At 42.9% G+C, this 15,594-nt stretch overlaps 1 long non-coding RNA gene across 3 annotated transcripts; it reads right to left on the reverse strand.

Annotated features, from left to right (window-relative positions):
* Window positions 1–1,069: 1,069 nt before the first annotated feature.
* Window positions 1,070–15,593, reverse strand: LOC120400486. 3 transcript variants are annotated; one of them, XR_005595860.1, is made up of 4 exons: window positions 15,576–15,593; window positions 8,263–8,395; window positions 5,640–5,903; window positions 1,070–1,150 (listed from the first exon to the last, which is right to left on the reverse strand). It is a non-coding gene; the product is annotated as an uncharacterized LOC120400486 (long non-coding RNA). The 3 variants fall into 3 exon arrangements; XR_005595861.1 differs by lacking the exon at window positions 15,576–15,593 and adding an exon at window positions 10,225–10,541; XR_005595859.1 differs by lacking the exon at window positions 15,576–15,593 and adding an exon at window positions 9,649–9,883.
* Between the last annotated feature and the right edge of the window lies 1 nt (window position 15,594).

The following is a 15,594-nucleotide window of genomic DNA, read 5'->3' on the forward strand; positions in this document are numbered from 1 at the left end:
ATAATGGGAATGGCTGGGCCTAGAATCCCTCTCTTGCAACCTATATGAGGGCTGGATTTGGCCAATGATGTCCAAGTTTTTACAATGCTTCCAAGTCACACCTATGACAACACGATTATTTAGATAAGCGTGCGTGCACACACTCCCCACAATGTGGACCATTCTCCTCTAAAGAAGTAACAATTACCTTTTCTGACCACCTCTGGGAGTCCGTCTGGCTCATACTCTGGCTCGTTGTCCTGGGTCAGTGAATGTAGGTAGATGGCAACCTCATCAGCACCTGACCAAGGGAAAGAGTCGTTACCTGTACAAATAACTTTAAGGAGACTCTGGAAAGATGTGTTTAGAATGCAATGATCTCAATCATTCATTTGTTAATTAAGTACATAAGACGTGTGCTTGTGCAACCACAGTCAACTATAGCAGAGCTTCAGAAACTATACTGATTTATGAGGATCTGGCCCTCATCTGAATCAAATGTAATAATGGAGGTTTTGAAAACATGTGTTCTAAATAAATGCATTAAGGTTAGAAACAGGATCATGATTAAGGCTATGTTTTAGTCGTGGGTATTTTTAGTAAAAGTCATGGACAGGTCACGGGCAATAAACAAAAGTCAGGGCCCCGTGACCCTCCATGACTTTTACTAAAAATACCTGGGACTAAATCTTACCGCCTGGGAGAGGATGCTCCTGAAGACTGCTGGGGAGTGGAGAGAGAGCAGGGCAATGCTGGTGCTGGGGGGGAAGGGGTGGCTCAGGGCCCCACCACCACGAGTCCCAGACTGCTGCTCCAGGGACCGTGCCTGGGGCTGACTGAGCAACGGCCAGCGCGGCTGGCTCCTGGGCTTCCCAGCTGCTGAGATCCTGGGATCAGCTGCACCAGCACTGCAAAATTCACAGAGGTCACAGAAACCGTGACTTCCAGGAATGATTTGCAGCCTTACAATCATTCTAGTATAGCATTTCCTTCTTCAACTACCCCATACTTGGCTTGTGCTCCTTTAAGAGAGCATTATGGTCAGCAATTTGTTTCGGCAACATTTCTTTTCCTTCCCCAGCTGCTTACAGGATTGCATCCATGTCTTCAGTTTACTGTCAGCGAATCCATTTTGCTTCTTCAGTTGAACTAAAGCCTTCAGATTGTCTAGCTATAAAATAAAAAAAAAATTTAGTTGCTAATAGGAAAATTCATTCTTCTGTCTAAGCATTATACTCTCACTAATGGCATCTCACCTGCCATTAAAAGTTCAGTGCAACTAAAAATCCAAACAAAAGTTATAATATGAATTTGTACAGTAGAGTTCACTTAGTAATATACAATTGAATTCTAGCAGCTTCTAATTCCAACAGAGAAACATTAAAGTCATGTTTATTGAAAGCTACGTGTGTGTAGATTTCCTTGATAGAGAAATCATAATCTAAATATAATATTCAAAATAACCAAATGACAGAACCCGGCCGAAAAGCATGTGGTCCAGGCATGTTTGTCCACCTTATGTGCATTGGGGTGCCAAAATAAATGGATGGTAGATATCTGGCAGCCTTATAAAACGCACTTCAGGATAATGTAAATATCAAGCACAGTGCTCCATCAGCTGGGCATGGAGTGAGTACTGTAACTCAATGCCTGCTTGCCACAATACCGGCTCCACACTGTGCTACATGAGTGCTTTTTGATGTGTTTATTTCTGAAGCGAGAGCATAGAACTACAGGCCTCATTCACCATAAATGGAAGTAGAAACAGATTGCAGACTAGAAAATGCAGAGGGAATTGATAAGAAAAAATTCACCTAGATGGACAGGTTTAAAAACTTTTCCCCTTCTGCTTGGCAGTAAACACCCAACCTATGCGTGTTACAAATAAAACTTCATATAGTCATTACCAGAATTTCTCTTTGCAGTGGCACATGGAATTGTTCACATGCCTATCTAAATTATTAGCAAGAATAGTGCTGTCATAAGAAGAATCACTTCATTAATAATTTAGATGGAAATTCTGCATACATCAGAACTGATGTGCTCTCCCAAGTCGAGTGTGACATAATGAGGTAGTAAAAGCAGTTTAAAGATAACGGGCATGTCTGCCCTGGGAAGTTTCATAAGATATTAATTAATGTGTTCATTAACACGATGTTACAACATGCAGTGTAGACACTGCCCTGTTATGTTTAATATCACATCAGTCAGTTACGGTCAACCTTAGGGGCAGAGTGAAAAGACATGTTTAAACACGGTCTCATTTTGAAGTAGAGACCCTGGCAAGTAAGGTATTGTTTCCTTTGCACCATAAGTGAAACTTTACCAGAACAATGAATGAAAGTTCCTGATTGAATTCTGCCTGGATACCAAAATGTATCAGTCAGGCTAAAAAAGTGTTTTTAATTTATAAGGAGGTGGGGGGCGCACTCAGAGGCTTGCTATGTGAAAGGGGTCAACAGGACAAAAGTTTGAAAATCACTGGGCTAAAGGATAATCTCTGCTGAACTACACTTTCCTTTTGATATCCAGGCTGTCAAACTGTAGGCAGCTCAGGTACAGATGAAATAGGGGCCCATGCGTCAAGAGAGCTGTTTTTCTGCTGGTATAGTGGAGATTCCTTAGCTATCAATCAATCATGTCCAAAAATTCCCAGAACTTCTGGCTAGTGAAGAACTAGAAGGATGATTTCAGCTCTTTCCTCTTCCCTTTATGCGAATTGTCTTGTAAAGCAGCGGATTCTTCTCGACATCTGACATTATTTCCATGGCCTCTGAGAGAAGTTCTGACCTCTGGTTACTCACTTATGTTGAAAGGGATATAAACATTCATACTTCAGAGCACAAGCCAACCTCTAACAGGAGATAGGAAGAAATTTCCTTGTGGGTTAGTTATTCCATAACTGCCCTCTACAGGTTTCTTGAAGCTTCCTCTGAAGCAACTGATACTGGCCACCGTCAGATGACATACAGGAGACTCAATGGACCACTAGTTTGAACCCATCTGTCCATTCCTATGTTTTTGTTCCAACACTACTGAATTCTGTAAAAGTAAACTAAAAGGAAGTGTACCCTGACATATTGAAAAACGGTACAGCACAAGGTGTGCGGTTCAGAAAGCTGGACGCTCTTTTTTCTGAGTGACCCACCATAACCCTGGGGGCATCTTGTCTTCCAGGTATGCTCTTCACCAAGTGAGGTGTGTTCCTGTAGCAATCATACAAGGGCCAAAGTGAAAACTGGGTTGGCTTAAAGTATGTTCCTTGTACTTACCTGCCCCAAAAGAGACATTTGGACAGGATCTGAGAATGACGTGTCCACAAATGGAATTTCTGGAGACACATTGAGAAATCCCACTCAGAGGACATTACCAATGCATGGCATCAGCAAACCTGGTCACTGGGGAAAACTAGCTCGGGGTGACTGCTGCCAGGATACAATTGATGAGATGAAGTTTTGGGTCTTTGTAAATCTTTACCATAGTGGTAAATTTAGAGTCCAGGCCATGCCTATTTTAACCTGGTTGAACAATGTCCTGCACTGGATTCAGAATATTCTGATTTTGAACTCCAGGGGTTGGAATCCTTTCTAGCAGCTGGCAAGTTGGGAATGGATCTGTTTCGCTGGTCAGGGCACAAACAGTGATGTTGTCTGTAAATGGACAGGGTTGTGTAACTTGAGACCTCAGCCTTGCTGTGATACTACCAGCCATTTAAACCTCTCAACACAGAGGATAGGTCAAAACGAAGAGTCTTGTATAGGAATTGTAAACTCTTCACACACAAATGCTCATTTTGTCTTTGTGATGCTGAAGATTTAATTGTTTGGGAAGAAAAGATTTAGGTCATCTATGTGAGCTTCTGCTTCATACTCTCCCCTCTGCATGCTAAAATAAATTTGTTAGTCTTTAAGGTGACACAAGTACTCCTGTTCTATTTGCGGATACAGACTAACACGGCTGCTACTCTGAAACCACTCTCTTCATGAATACCTTTGGTGTTGGCAGTGACCAATGGATTACTATGCCGGCTTTGACAAGGAGGGTTCAGGCTTCTGTTGTCTCAGCTACTAATTTCACTGGTTCCCCAAATAGCCTTGCACTTATGAAAGTGGATGCACGGGGTATGGATGATTTTTTTCACGTTCATGAGTGTAAACAGTTTCCTTGTAGCCAGAGAGTAAGAATGCTTTGCTACAAATCACATCAAGATAGAGAGAGAAAAATTGCCATGAAAGAATATCTTACACAACACCTCAAGGATTTGACAAGAATGTAACCCAGAGAACTCTCACACTCAAATTGAGGATCATACCCTAGAGACGATGGCCCACTTGCTTGCCACCAACTAGATTTTCCTTACTAAGTCTAAGAAATGGCCACAGTTGGAGTTTTGAAATTTGCTGTAGTGTCCTCACTCTTTTGGTCAATGGAATCTTTTGGAAGAAACCCCTTCTGGAGGCATGGCCATGTCTCTCTCAGGTAGGACTACTGCTGCACTTAGGTTCCCCAACTTACACATTTTCCTTATCTTTTTATATAACATTTTAGTTTAACATCTAGATTTAACCGGAAATGAATGGAATTCTTATGTGCCTCTCTTCTGGGCACACACTGGCTAAAGTGCTCTTTAATCCTTCAATGCTGAGCAAGCCTATGGAGAGGGAGAGGAGACTCCAAACTCCTTTCCTTGGTAAAGCCTGAGTCCTTGACCTGATAAACAGACAGGGACAATTCCCACTCCATTGTGACCTAAAATTTGGGTCCCCTTCCCTGCTTGAAAGAGGGTCCCAGGCTGAAAACAGAGATGAACAAACTACATTACCCTGCCACCTGAGAATGGGCTTCACAGAAGTAACACATCTCTCTGCACACCCAGATATACTCGAGGGGGAGAGAAGAGAGGCAGTGAGTCTGATACAGAGCACTCCAGGAGACCCGTATATAGGAGAAAACCACAGCAAACACATCCTAAGGGTACGTCCAGACTACCCGCCCTATCGGCGTGTAGCGATCGATTTATCGGGGATTGATATATCGCGGTTCACCTAGACACGATATATCGATCCCTGAACGCGCTCCCCATCAATTCCAGAACTCCACGGAGCGAGCGGCGGTAGCGGAGTCGACGGGGAGCCGTGGACATCGATCCGTGAGGACAGAAGGTAAATAGATCTAAGATACTGACTTCAGCTACGCTATTTACGTAGCTGAAGTTGCGTATCTTAGATCGACACTCTCCCCCACAGTGTAGACCAGCCCTAAGGGTGGGAAGGCAAGAGAAAAGATTTAAAGACTGATGTTTATACAACCTACTCATTAATTGTAATTACATTTCCTTACAAAGGGACAATTCTTTTGCCTTTTTGGGACCCAGCGCATACGGAGTTTCCAAGTATTATTCCTGAGCAGACTATGTCGGGTTCTCATCTCCTTGAGAATCCTCATGCTCCTGATCAAGCCTTCTCACAATGGAGTAAGGAAAGGATATTGATATTGCTCTTATCCGGCATTGATAACAGAGACTGAAAATAACATGGCTTTGTGAGTTTCCGTATTGTACCATTTCAACCAAGATATAGGACAAATCATTTTAAATAGTTTCCATTTTCCCTGTCATGAACTAAGTAACGTGCTACTGATTCATTCTTTCTTTTTATTACCTTGCTCAGTTGCTCATTTTCTTGAAGCGAGTTGTTAAGTTGCTCTTGAAGTTTCTTTTGCTCTGCCTTGATGTTTACTATTTCCTTTTTTAAACAAGCCAACTCGGCTGCAGATAGATTTTGGAGATGAGCGATCTCAGCTTGTTTAAGTTGCAACTCTGACTGCACTTTCTCAAGTTCCTCAGTCAAATCTTGATTTTTCCTCTAAATCCCAAATCTCAGCTTCTTTCTTTTCTAATTGTATTTCCTGAGACAAACTCTTCTCTATAGTAAAAAAAAAATAAGTGCTTAATTTGTGAAAGCAAACTATGTCAAATATGCAATATTAGCTTTTATGGATAACACTATAAAATGGCAATATTGCCAATTTTCAATTTTTCACCTAGCAATACATTTTCTTAGTATTTCAGAATATAATTACTTATGTGTTCTAAAACTGCCTTTATTCCCAAACCATGACATTGGATAGCTGAGACAATTTTAGCATTGCCAGAATTCAGTTTTGCAGAAAGAACATACTGCTAGTCAAATCGCTCTATGCTTCACAATTGTAACTGTTTCTACAGCCCATCTTCACTGAGGTCCGATGGCTTGTACTCTGAAACTCATGGTTGACAGGCAACAGTACCAATGGCTAGATAAAGAATGTTGGTGCCCTATTTGTCCATTTTCCTCTCTTCAAACTCCAGCATATATAAAAATGTTCAAGGTGTTTGATGAACTGATGTATGGAGTAAAATTAAGAGACACGGGCAATACAAGAGATTTCCTGTATTGCAAAGAGAATTCTATTGAATAACACCAACTTACCATATGAAACAAGACTACGCATTCCCTTCCTACAGGGCAAGGAAAATTCAATGTCTCCAAGACCCAGAACTTGGTGAGAAAGAGGAGCAGACAGAGGGGAAGGGAAATGATACCAATCAACAGTTATTTGAAATATATCAACACCTAGGGTGGAGAAGGATTATTTAGGGTGGTGATTCAAAGAGGGGTGTGGCGGGCCGGTTGCCCGCTCTAGCCCTGAAGGGGTTGGAACAGCCCTGCAGAGGGCTGTGGCTGGGGAAAGCAGCAAGCCTGGGCTGATTGGGGAGGCAGCTACAGCTGGGCCAGTCCCCAATCAGGCCACAGCTGGCCCTTATAAAAGGGCTGTGAGCCAGGCACTCAGTCAGTCTCCCTCTCGCTCTGAAGGGAGAGGGACCTGGCTGCTGGGGTACTAGAGTGAAGCAGGGCTAGGGAAAGGCCTGGAGAGCTCCAGACTGGCAACTCCCCAGGCCGCAGGGCCTTGTCCAAGTCCCACAGAGGTACTGAGTTGCAGGGAAAGGCAGCAGGTCCAAATCCCCCAGCCAATGATGAGTGGCCATTACAGACTGCAGTCAGCCTCAGTGAAAGGGGGCTAGATGGTACTGGCAGTAGCCACTGAGACAAGGTGGAGAATAGGGGGTGGGGATTCCCTGGGGTGGGGAGACCCAGATAGTGGATTTCTGCTGGGAGCAGGAGCCTGACGGGGAGGGCACCGGGGTCTGGGAGGGACATGGGGGCCAGTGAGGAGAGGGATAGTGACCAGCAGAGGATGCTCCAGCTAGAAATGAGCTCAGTCCCTGGATGACCAGAAGGAGGCACTGCAGGGGTGAGAGGATAGTCAGAGACTTGTTAGAGAGGAAGAACTGTCCGGGGGTTAAGGGTGACAGCCTAGGACTCTGAGCACCCACATTCAGTTATGTTTCAATTAAGACGAGGTATTGTTGGTTGCAGTGCACAGCTACAGCACAAACATCTTCTGACTTATTTTTTGTTCATAATTATTCCCTCCAGAAAATGGAGATAATGCTACCATTTGACACCTTAAGAACCACAGCTAGAAGATAGCGAAAGCAAGAAAATGGACTTAGAAGGCGTTACATTTTATTAGCTAGCCGAAAGTGCTGCCACTTGCCAAGAATAAGATCAAAACACAAAGCACTTATTTGGATGGCCTCATGGATTGAGAGTGCAAAATACTGATTAAAATGGGAGCAGGACTGGGTCCATACATTTAATTTTGAAATCTCATTAAGTAAGGTTAGACTTCTACAGGGATAAGTGGGAGCAGTCTCCTTCTTTACAATGGCTATTTAGCAGAATTACCTGTTCTCTTAAACCTCAATCTGCAAATTGCATTTTCCCAACCAAATAGACAAATGTAGGGAAAAGTCAAATTAGGGCTCGGCAGGTAACATTTCACCACGTTTAAGCTTGATGGCGTCCATACACAAGCTAAAAGGATAATAGTTTGAGGTATATTTGTTTGTTTGGGATTTTAAAACACAGGAGCACATTGTAGTATTTAATATGCTGACCATATAGTTCTCTTTGGGACATATTTATTCCTCATTTTAAATTGCTTTAAAACCATATAATTTTATGAGTTAGTACTATATATTTGTATAAAGAAGTTCCATCTCAGTTTGGAAAGAGAATTGCGTGTATTAACTGAAAGTTAATTTAACTATATCACACAATGGGAACTTTTTTTTCTTGGGTATTCTTCAAATCACCATTGATAATGAGGTTTAAAGAACCTGCACACTGAAGTAATAGTTTGTAACAGGATTTAAATAGGTAGAAATGTGTATCTCACTTTTCATCTCTTCCGCATAATTCTGGGTCTCCTTCAGAAACTGTTTAGCTGTTTTCAGTTCTTCTTGCAGCTGATGGATTTCTTGAGATTTTTGATCAGACTGGCAGCGAAGAAGGTTTTTTTCCTCCATTTCCTACAACAAAACATTAGTTACAAAACAGTTGATTAAGTCAATAAACTGAGAGTAGTGTGATGTGGAATACTACCCATCTGAGTCCCATGAAGACTCTGGAAACATATACATGAGTTAGGAACACAAACGGCACTCTTGGCAGTCCTCAGAGGGCAGACAATCCTTTTGGGACGTCTCCCAGCTGGCACAGATCACAGCCGTACTTAGGTGGCTCAGGATATGGAACCAGGAGCTGCAACCAGTTCTCTGGTGCCTGCCTATAGCAGATCTTGACACAGGATAGAATTCAGCCCACAAAAACTGAGCGTCAGTGAAGTTAAGTGACTTGCCCAAAGCCACAGAGGGGAGTCAGTATCAGAACACAGGAGAACTTTCCAGTTCTAGCTCCTGTTCTCAGACCACCCATCTCTCAGTGTGGATGAGTCAAATATATGAAGTTGCTCTGGGAGCAAGATAGCATTAGATGTAAAGTATTATTAGTCAGTAATACCTGGGGCTCGGATAGTACATTTTCTAAGCATCTTTTTCCAAATATTTTAAGAAAAGTTAAAATACCCCATACAACTATGTCCTACCTGGGAACTGAAATAAAAGTTATTTCTAAGAAACTAACTCCTTCCACCCAACTCCTGCATTGCTGGGTAACAGATGGCATGGCACTGGTGGGACTCTACTGGAAGCAAGCCATCATTTCTTCATCTACTTACTACGAGCAGATGGGCACCAGTGCGCAGAAGCCAAATTCAAGAAAAGGGAGGGTCTGGATGGAAAACAAATTAAAACCTTGCCGACACAGCAAGTCTGTATTTTCAGCTATTTAAACAAGTCACCCAAAGAACATAACTAAAACCGTTGATGCTTCTAGTTATTTTCCTTTGTCTCACAACCTTCTAGTCCAAACTGTCCAACTGCTATACCGTAACAAACACACACACACACACACACACACTCTATCAATCATTCTAAAAGACACAGGTGTCAAGCGACAACATTTTCAGACAATGCTGATGTATGACAAATGTTTCAAAGCTGTATGAATTCTCAGCTTCCTGTGTTCAAAATATCAACAAAATTCAAGGGGTTTAAATGGCTGAAACGCCCAGCCCTCTTGCTGTGACTCAGTACAAGTGGCTCTGATTAAGAAGCATTCAACAAAAAGCTGGAACCAACAACCTAACATAGCTGCAAAAAAAAATCCCATGCTCTGATGCAGGACGTTCACAAAACTATTTACAAGAAATGCATTCTCCTACCTTAATCTGGTAAGGCTACATCCCATCATTTGTATTTACAATTTGGCCTCAATCGCATAGGCCATCATTAACTCTTGCTTGAATCATCGCAATCCAATGTATTTAGACTTGAATGCTTCTGCCCTGCAAAATCTGCAAGAGTTACAGAACACAGCAGCACACCTCCTCAGTAATACAGGTTCACTTGAGTACATCAGTCCTATGTTTCACTCACTCCGCTCATTCCCCAACAGAACACTGAATCAAATCTCGGTCTTTATTTTCAAAGCTGTAAAGGAAATGGGCCCAATATACCATTTTACTCTCTCAGACTTCAGTAGCTGTGTTCCTCAGGAACAACTGTCTACACATCAGAAGTAAAACTAGCAGATGCAGCAGACAGGGCTTTTTCAGGAGCTGGCCCAATACTATGAAATTCACTCCTGCAAAAACTTAGAATGACAACTAACATCACCATTTTTCGTATTTACACTCCCCGCGCCCGCTCCCGCCCTCCACACTTTGCCCTCTGGGACAGTGATTTTCAACCTCTTTTCCACTTGCAGACCCTAGAAAATTTCAAATGGAGGTGCAGACCTCTTTGGAAATCTTAGATATAGTCTGTGGACCCCCACAGGCCACGGCTTGAAAACCACTGTTCCGTTGTAACGACAACCTTTCGAGAACTCCTTAGACAGTCTGCAAACTCCCAGAGGTCTGTGCACCACAGGTTGAAAACTGCTCTGGGGGATATGGGAGAAATAGAAACCTCAAATAACAGATGCTAGTCACTTAACTATTCTTAACTCTGGAAAGCATTCAGATACAACAGCAATTGGCACAATAGAAGAACTTAAAAAAACCTAGTCGCTGATGTTGCTTCTACGACTATTTTGAGTTCTCTTCCCTTTCATTTTCCTTCTAATGCCAAATTAAAGGAAAATCTTTAATCTACAATCAAGGTTTTTTAAAAATCAAAAGTTACAGCCAGATGCTTTTTGTGTAAATTGGAATAACTTTACTGATTTCAATGGAGCTATGCTGATATATGCCAGAGCAGGATCTGGCTTCATAGTTAGAATTTTGTTGATAATGCTAGTCTATAGTCCTTGAAAAAGTTAAAATGTATAAATCATTTGGGGGATTTTCTTGCTTTAAATTGATTGTGTGACCAAAAATGTACCCACTCCTCCATGAAATCTTAGAATTAGGCAAAACACACTTATACTTAGGAAGCAGCTACTGATTCTAGAAGTTCCAAATGAACTCAGATATTTAATATATTCTATTTTTTAGGACTAAACAAAGAGTCTCTTGAACCATACTACATAATTAGATTAAACAAATAATTCCATATGAACTGTAACCCTATCTGTAGTATGCTGGTGCAAAATCATTTTTTTAAACTCTGACCATACAACCAATTTTTGGCCTTGGGTCAGTCCACATGGAATCAATTGCAAAAACTGCAAGATCGGGGCCTTATCTTGTATCACAGCTATAGGTCTTGTGACAGGGTCGGGCCAGAGGGCTACAGGAGAGTGATCCTATTGGGATGCAGGAAGTGGGGAGCCCACTGCTAAAAGATCCCCCCAGCCTTAAGGGGGGGATCAACAAGACCTGGAAACCAAGTGGTTTCAGGGGACAACTAATGAAATAACAGGGACAGACATGCTGTCAAAGGCTCAAACGAAGGGAACAAGATCGGGACAACTAGCAGAGAACTACGAACAGCGCCCACTGCTCCTCGAAGGCATGAAGGGAGTCAGTGGACGCCTCCCAGAGGATTTCTGCCCGGTTGCATGAATGGATGGAGGACCGGAAAGAGGCCCCACAGTTACAGGCCAACCTCCTCTCCCTGGTTTTATAGATGGCCATTTTAGCCAGGGCCAGGAGGAGGTTGACCAGGAGGTCCCGTGACTTTGTGAGGCCACCTATAGGCAGTGCATAAATAAGGAAATGAGGGGGAAAGTGCAGCCAGAAATGCAACAGGATATCTGTGAGGAGACAGAATAGAGGCTGCAGCTTGGCGTACTCCAGGTAAACGTGCACCAGAGTCTCCCTCACGCAGCAGAAAGGGCAGGTGTCCAGGATGGGGGTGAACTGCACCAATTACACGCTCGTGCTCAGACCCCTGTGAAGAAGCGACCAACTGACATCCCCGGCGGGCCTTGGGAGCAGGGTGGAGTATAGGCTGGCCCACCGGGCCTCACCTCTAGAGGTGGCAGGAGGTCCCTCCACTTTGTGTCAGGGTGGGACGCAAAGGTGAGGAAGTGCAGAGTGTGGAGCACGAGCGCCAGATAGATGTTTCCTTGGCGTGGTCTGGAAATGAACCGGCTTTAAGTCGTGCAGATGGCTTATGCTGAAGGGGCACGGAAGCCGGTTGGGTCCATGGGGCAGGGGCCCGCTACAGGAGAATGAGAGAAGGCAAATATATTAGCCCCCGATTAAGCAGGTCCCTTTTCCCTGGGTAAGATAACAGGGGCAGTTCCAGAAAAATCAGGAATTTGCTGGAACCAATGAAGGCAGGCAGGCTAATTAGGACACCTGGTTTAAAAAGGACCTCACTTCAGTCAGTGAAGGGTGCGCAAAGTGCTGAGAGTGAGAGGGCCTGCGGCTGGAGAACTGAGGAGTACAAACGCTATCTGGCATCACGAGGAAGGTCCTGTAGTGAGGATAAAGAAGATGTTGGGAGGAGGCTATGGGGAAGTAGCCCAGGGAGTTGTAGCTGTCACACAGGTGTTACACGTAACACTGTAGACAGCTGCGATCCACAGGGCCCTGGGCTGAAACCCAGAGTAGAGGGAGGGCCTGGGTTCCCCTCATTCCTCCCTCCTAATGGATATAAGAGGAGTTGACTTGGACTGTGGGTCCCACCAGAGGCGAAGATCCTGGCCTGTCTCCCTGGCCCACTAGGTGGGTCAGCAGAGACTGTGGAGATTGTTCTCCTTCCTTTCCCCATGCTGGCAAGTGATGTGGTTAGCTGAGTGAATGGCAGGTTTGAGCCATAAACTGGCCAAACTGAGGGCTGCCCTGAATATCTGAGGTGAGCAAATCCGCCAATAAGTGCAGGACCCACCAAGGCAGAGGAGGAACTTTGTCACAGTCTTTAAGATGCTCCAAAAAAGGACAGCCAGAATAAGACAGTATCGAAACACAACTTCTGGTGGAAATACACTATTCTCCAACACAGAGCTTGCAGAGTTCCCCTGGGAGTCGGTAAGGCATAAATGGCACCAGTTCTTACTGATTTCCAGTTTAAATTATTAATTATTCCAGTTCCTTTGACTGGTTTGCTAGTAAAGCCTGTTCTGCTCTGCACAGCTTCTGTGTTAAGCTCACTGGAGTCCTTTTCCAAACAGTGTTTCACTGCTATTGCCTATGAGGAAAACACATCACATTTTATTTGTAGTTATATTGAATCTATTTTAAAAAATTAAAAATTCCTGATGTCCCTTTAAATGATGAGCTCCAGAGATACCTTAGAAAACAAAGCCAAAAGAATAAGCTACGTTCTGCTTCCTCCTACAGAAAGAGAAGTTTGGAGTAACTGTTGACTTCTGTGTTGTATAACTAAGAGCAGAATTTGGCCCTAAACCTTGAAACTCAGCATGATGGCTTTAAAAAAGTGCAATTAAAAAGCCCAAATATCTGAAAAATCCATCCTCCTTTCACTGTCCAGTCCTGGGTTCTAGATTCTGTATCATACCAAAACAGTACAGGTTAAGGTAACACAAATCTTTAACTCAAGACTGGGCAAGGTTATGAACAATATTTTCAGGCACATTTTCAAGTATATAGTTGTAATGTATAAATATATTCATAATTTAAGCCATAGTCATAGTACAGTCTGGTAATCATTGGGAATCCTAACCAGTGCTTTCTTTTAAGCTCAATCATAAGGGCAGCAGATTTAACACTTGCTCTCCATTTTTTTTAACATAACATATTTTGTCAAAGCGAGCACCTATTGGGCTTAGAAGATGCTTCCCATTCCCACTCAGTCCTCAGCTGCTCATTTGAGAGGTAACATTTAGGTGTTGGACTGATGATCAGCTATCACCAAATATGCCATTGAACAGCCAACAAACAGAAAGGATCAATACCAAACTAGACTCAATTCGTACAATCCAAATACCAAGAGATTGACAAATTACTCTACCTTTTCCACTTACTATATACTCAAGGAATAGGTTACATGTTGTGAAAAACCAGTATTTGTACATCTTAATTCCCATATTTATGGACCAACAAAGACATTCAGCTTGCACCTCTGTCTCCATAACCACATTCTTCAGGGGCAAGGGAAATTAGTGTCGTGCTATCCTCTATCTTAAATTTATCACCTGACTTTATATCGCAAGGATAGGCAACTTATGGCATGCGTGCCACAGACGGCACACGAGCTGATTTTCAGTGGCACTCACACTGCCTGGGTCCTGGCCACTGGTCCAGAGGCCTCATGCTTTAATTTAATTTTAAATGAAGCTTCTTAAACATTTTAAAACCTTTTTACTTTACATACACCAATAGTTTAGTTATATATTATAGACTTATAGAAAGAGACCTTCTAAAAACGTTAAATTGTATTACTGGCACGCAAAACCTTAAATTAGAGTGAATAAATGAAGACTCGCACACCACTTCTGAAAGGTTGCCGACCCTGTTATGTCGCTATCTAAACCAGGAAGTTAACAAGATCATAACTGTACCACCACCAAATTCTAACTGGTTTTCAACCTTTTTAACCTGTTTTATATCAGTCATAATAGCTCCATAGTACTCCAAATTAAAAAGGAAGTAAAAAATGAGAATGAAATAACCTAGTTCCATTCTAAAAAAGGAGTAGGCTTTTCTGGATAAAAACCTATAGATGTCCAAGTTTGAGTATGAATCGAGTGTTTCAAGAGTAAACCTGGAAAGAAGAGTATGTGTAGAGAAAATACTAACCACCTCTGTAGAAAAGGTTTGATTAATGTGCTCACACAGCTAGGATGACACATAGCTATGCCGGACAGCTATCGTGGACAAATTTAGAACCTCTGTATGAAGTCAGTGTAGACCATGTCTATCATAAATAAAAAAGCAGTTTTCTATTAGAGAGTGTGGATAGAAAAGAAGCAGTGCTCATATCAGAACAAGGCTAAAGGGAACGGTTGTAGGGCATTACCCCCAGATTGCCTTTGGGCCCATCTGCTACCTCAGTTTACCTTTAATCTTGCATCAAACCAGATATCACATGTGGTGATTTTACAGTAGTGCTCTCTTCCAGGTTGGTTTATTATCATAACACAAGACTCAAACATACCCTTAACCAGCCTCAATTATTCTTTTCCGCATATAATGCCTCAAGTTTTTCCAGGTCTTGATCAGAGCAGGCCCATCCTTGTAGTCCCACCCCTCTCCTAGCTGGGACTTCTGCATCCTGCAAGTCCATCAATGGAGGCTTATCCCTGCACAGTTTCCAGTTCCTTGTAATTCTCTTTCCCCAAAAGGCTTCTGCCTTGGAGTTCTGGAAAATTGTCACCTGTCCTCTTCACAGGCCCTCTGCCTGGGCACTAACGAGAGAGAGTCTCTCTCTGAACTTTTGGGGCAGGGGGGGGGGGGGCGTCTCGCTTGAATGACCACAGGCTGCCCTTTTACCTGCCAGCAGGCCCGGTTTAGATGCATGCTTCTGTCACATGACCCTTGTATTTATTCCCATCATACAGGGAGATGGGCTAAACCTGACAAAAGGTGCAGCTGTGCCCCAGTCTTTTAATGGACCAGCTCACCCTGTGACAGGAACATACTGCAGCTTGCTCTGACCTGTGATATTTTTAGTTGCACTTAAATATTAGTCATGTATAGATCTTCAAGCACAATAAAGAGGACAGTTAAATTTTACATAAAATAAAAACTCAGCATCACCACTTCCATTTGAATAGTTCAGATATTAAAAATCCTACTTTGTTGAGTTCTGCTCGG

This window comes from Mauremys reevesii, linkage group 3 (genome assembly GCF_016161935.1).
Source record: "Mauremys reevesii isolate NIE-2019 linkage group 3, ASM1616193v1, whole genome shotgun sequence".
Classification (NCBI taxonomy): domain Eukaryota; kingdom Metazoa; phylum Chordata; order Testudines; family Geoemydidae; genus Mauremys; species Mauremys reevesii.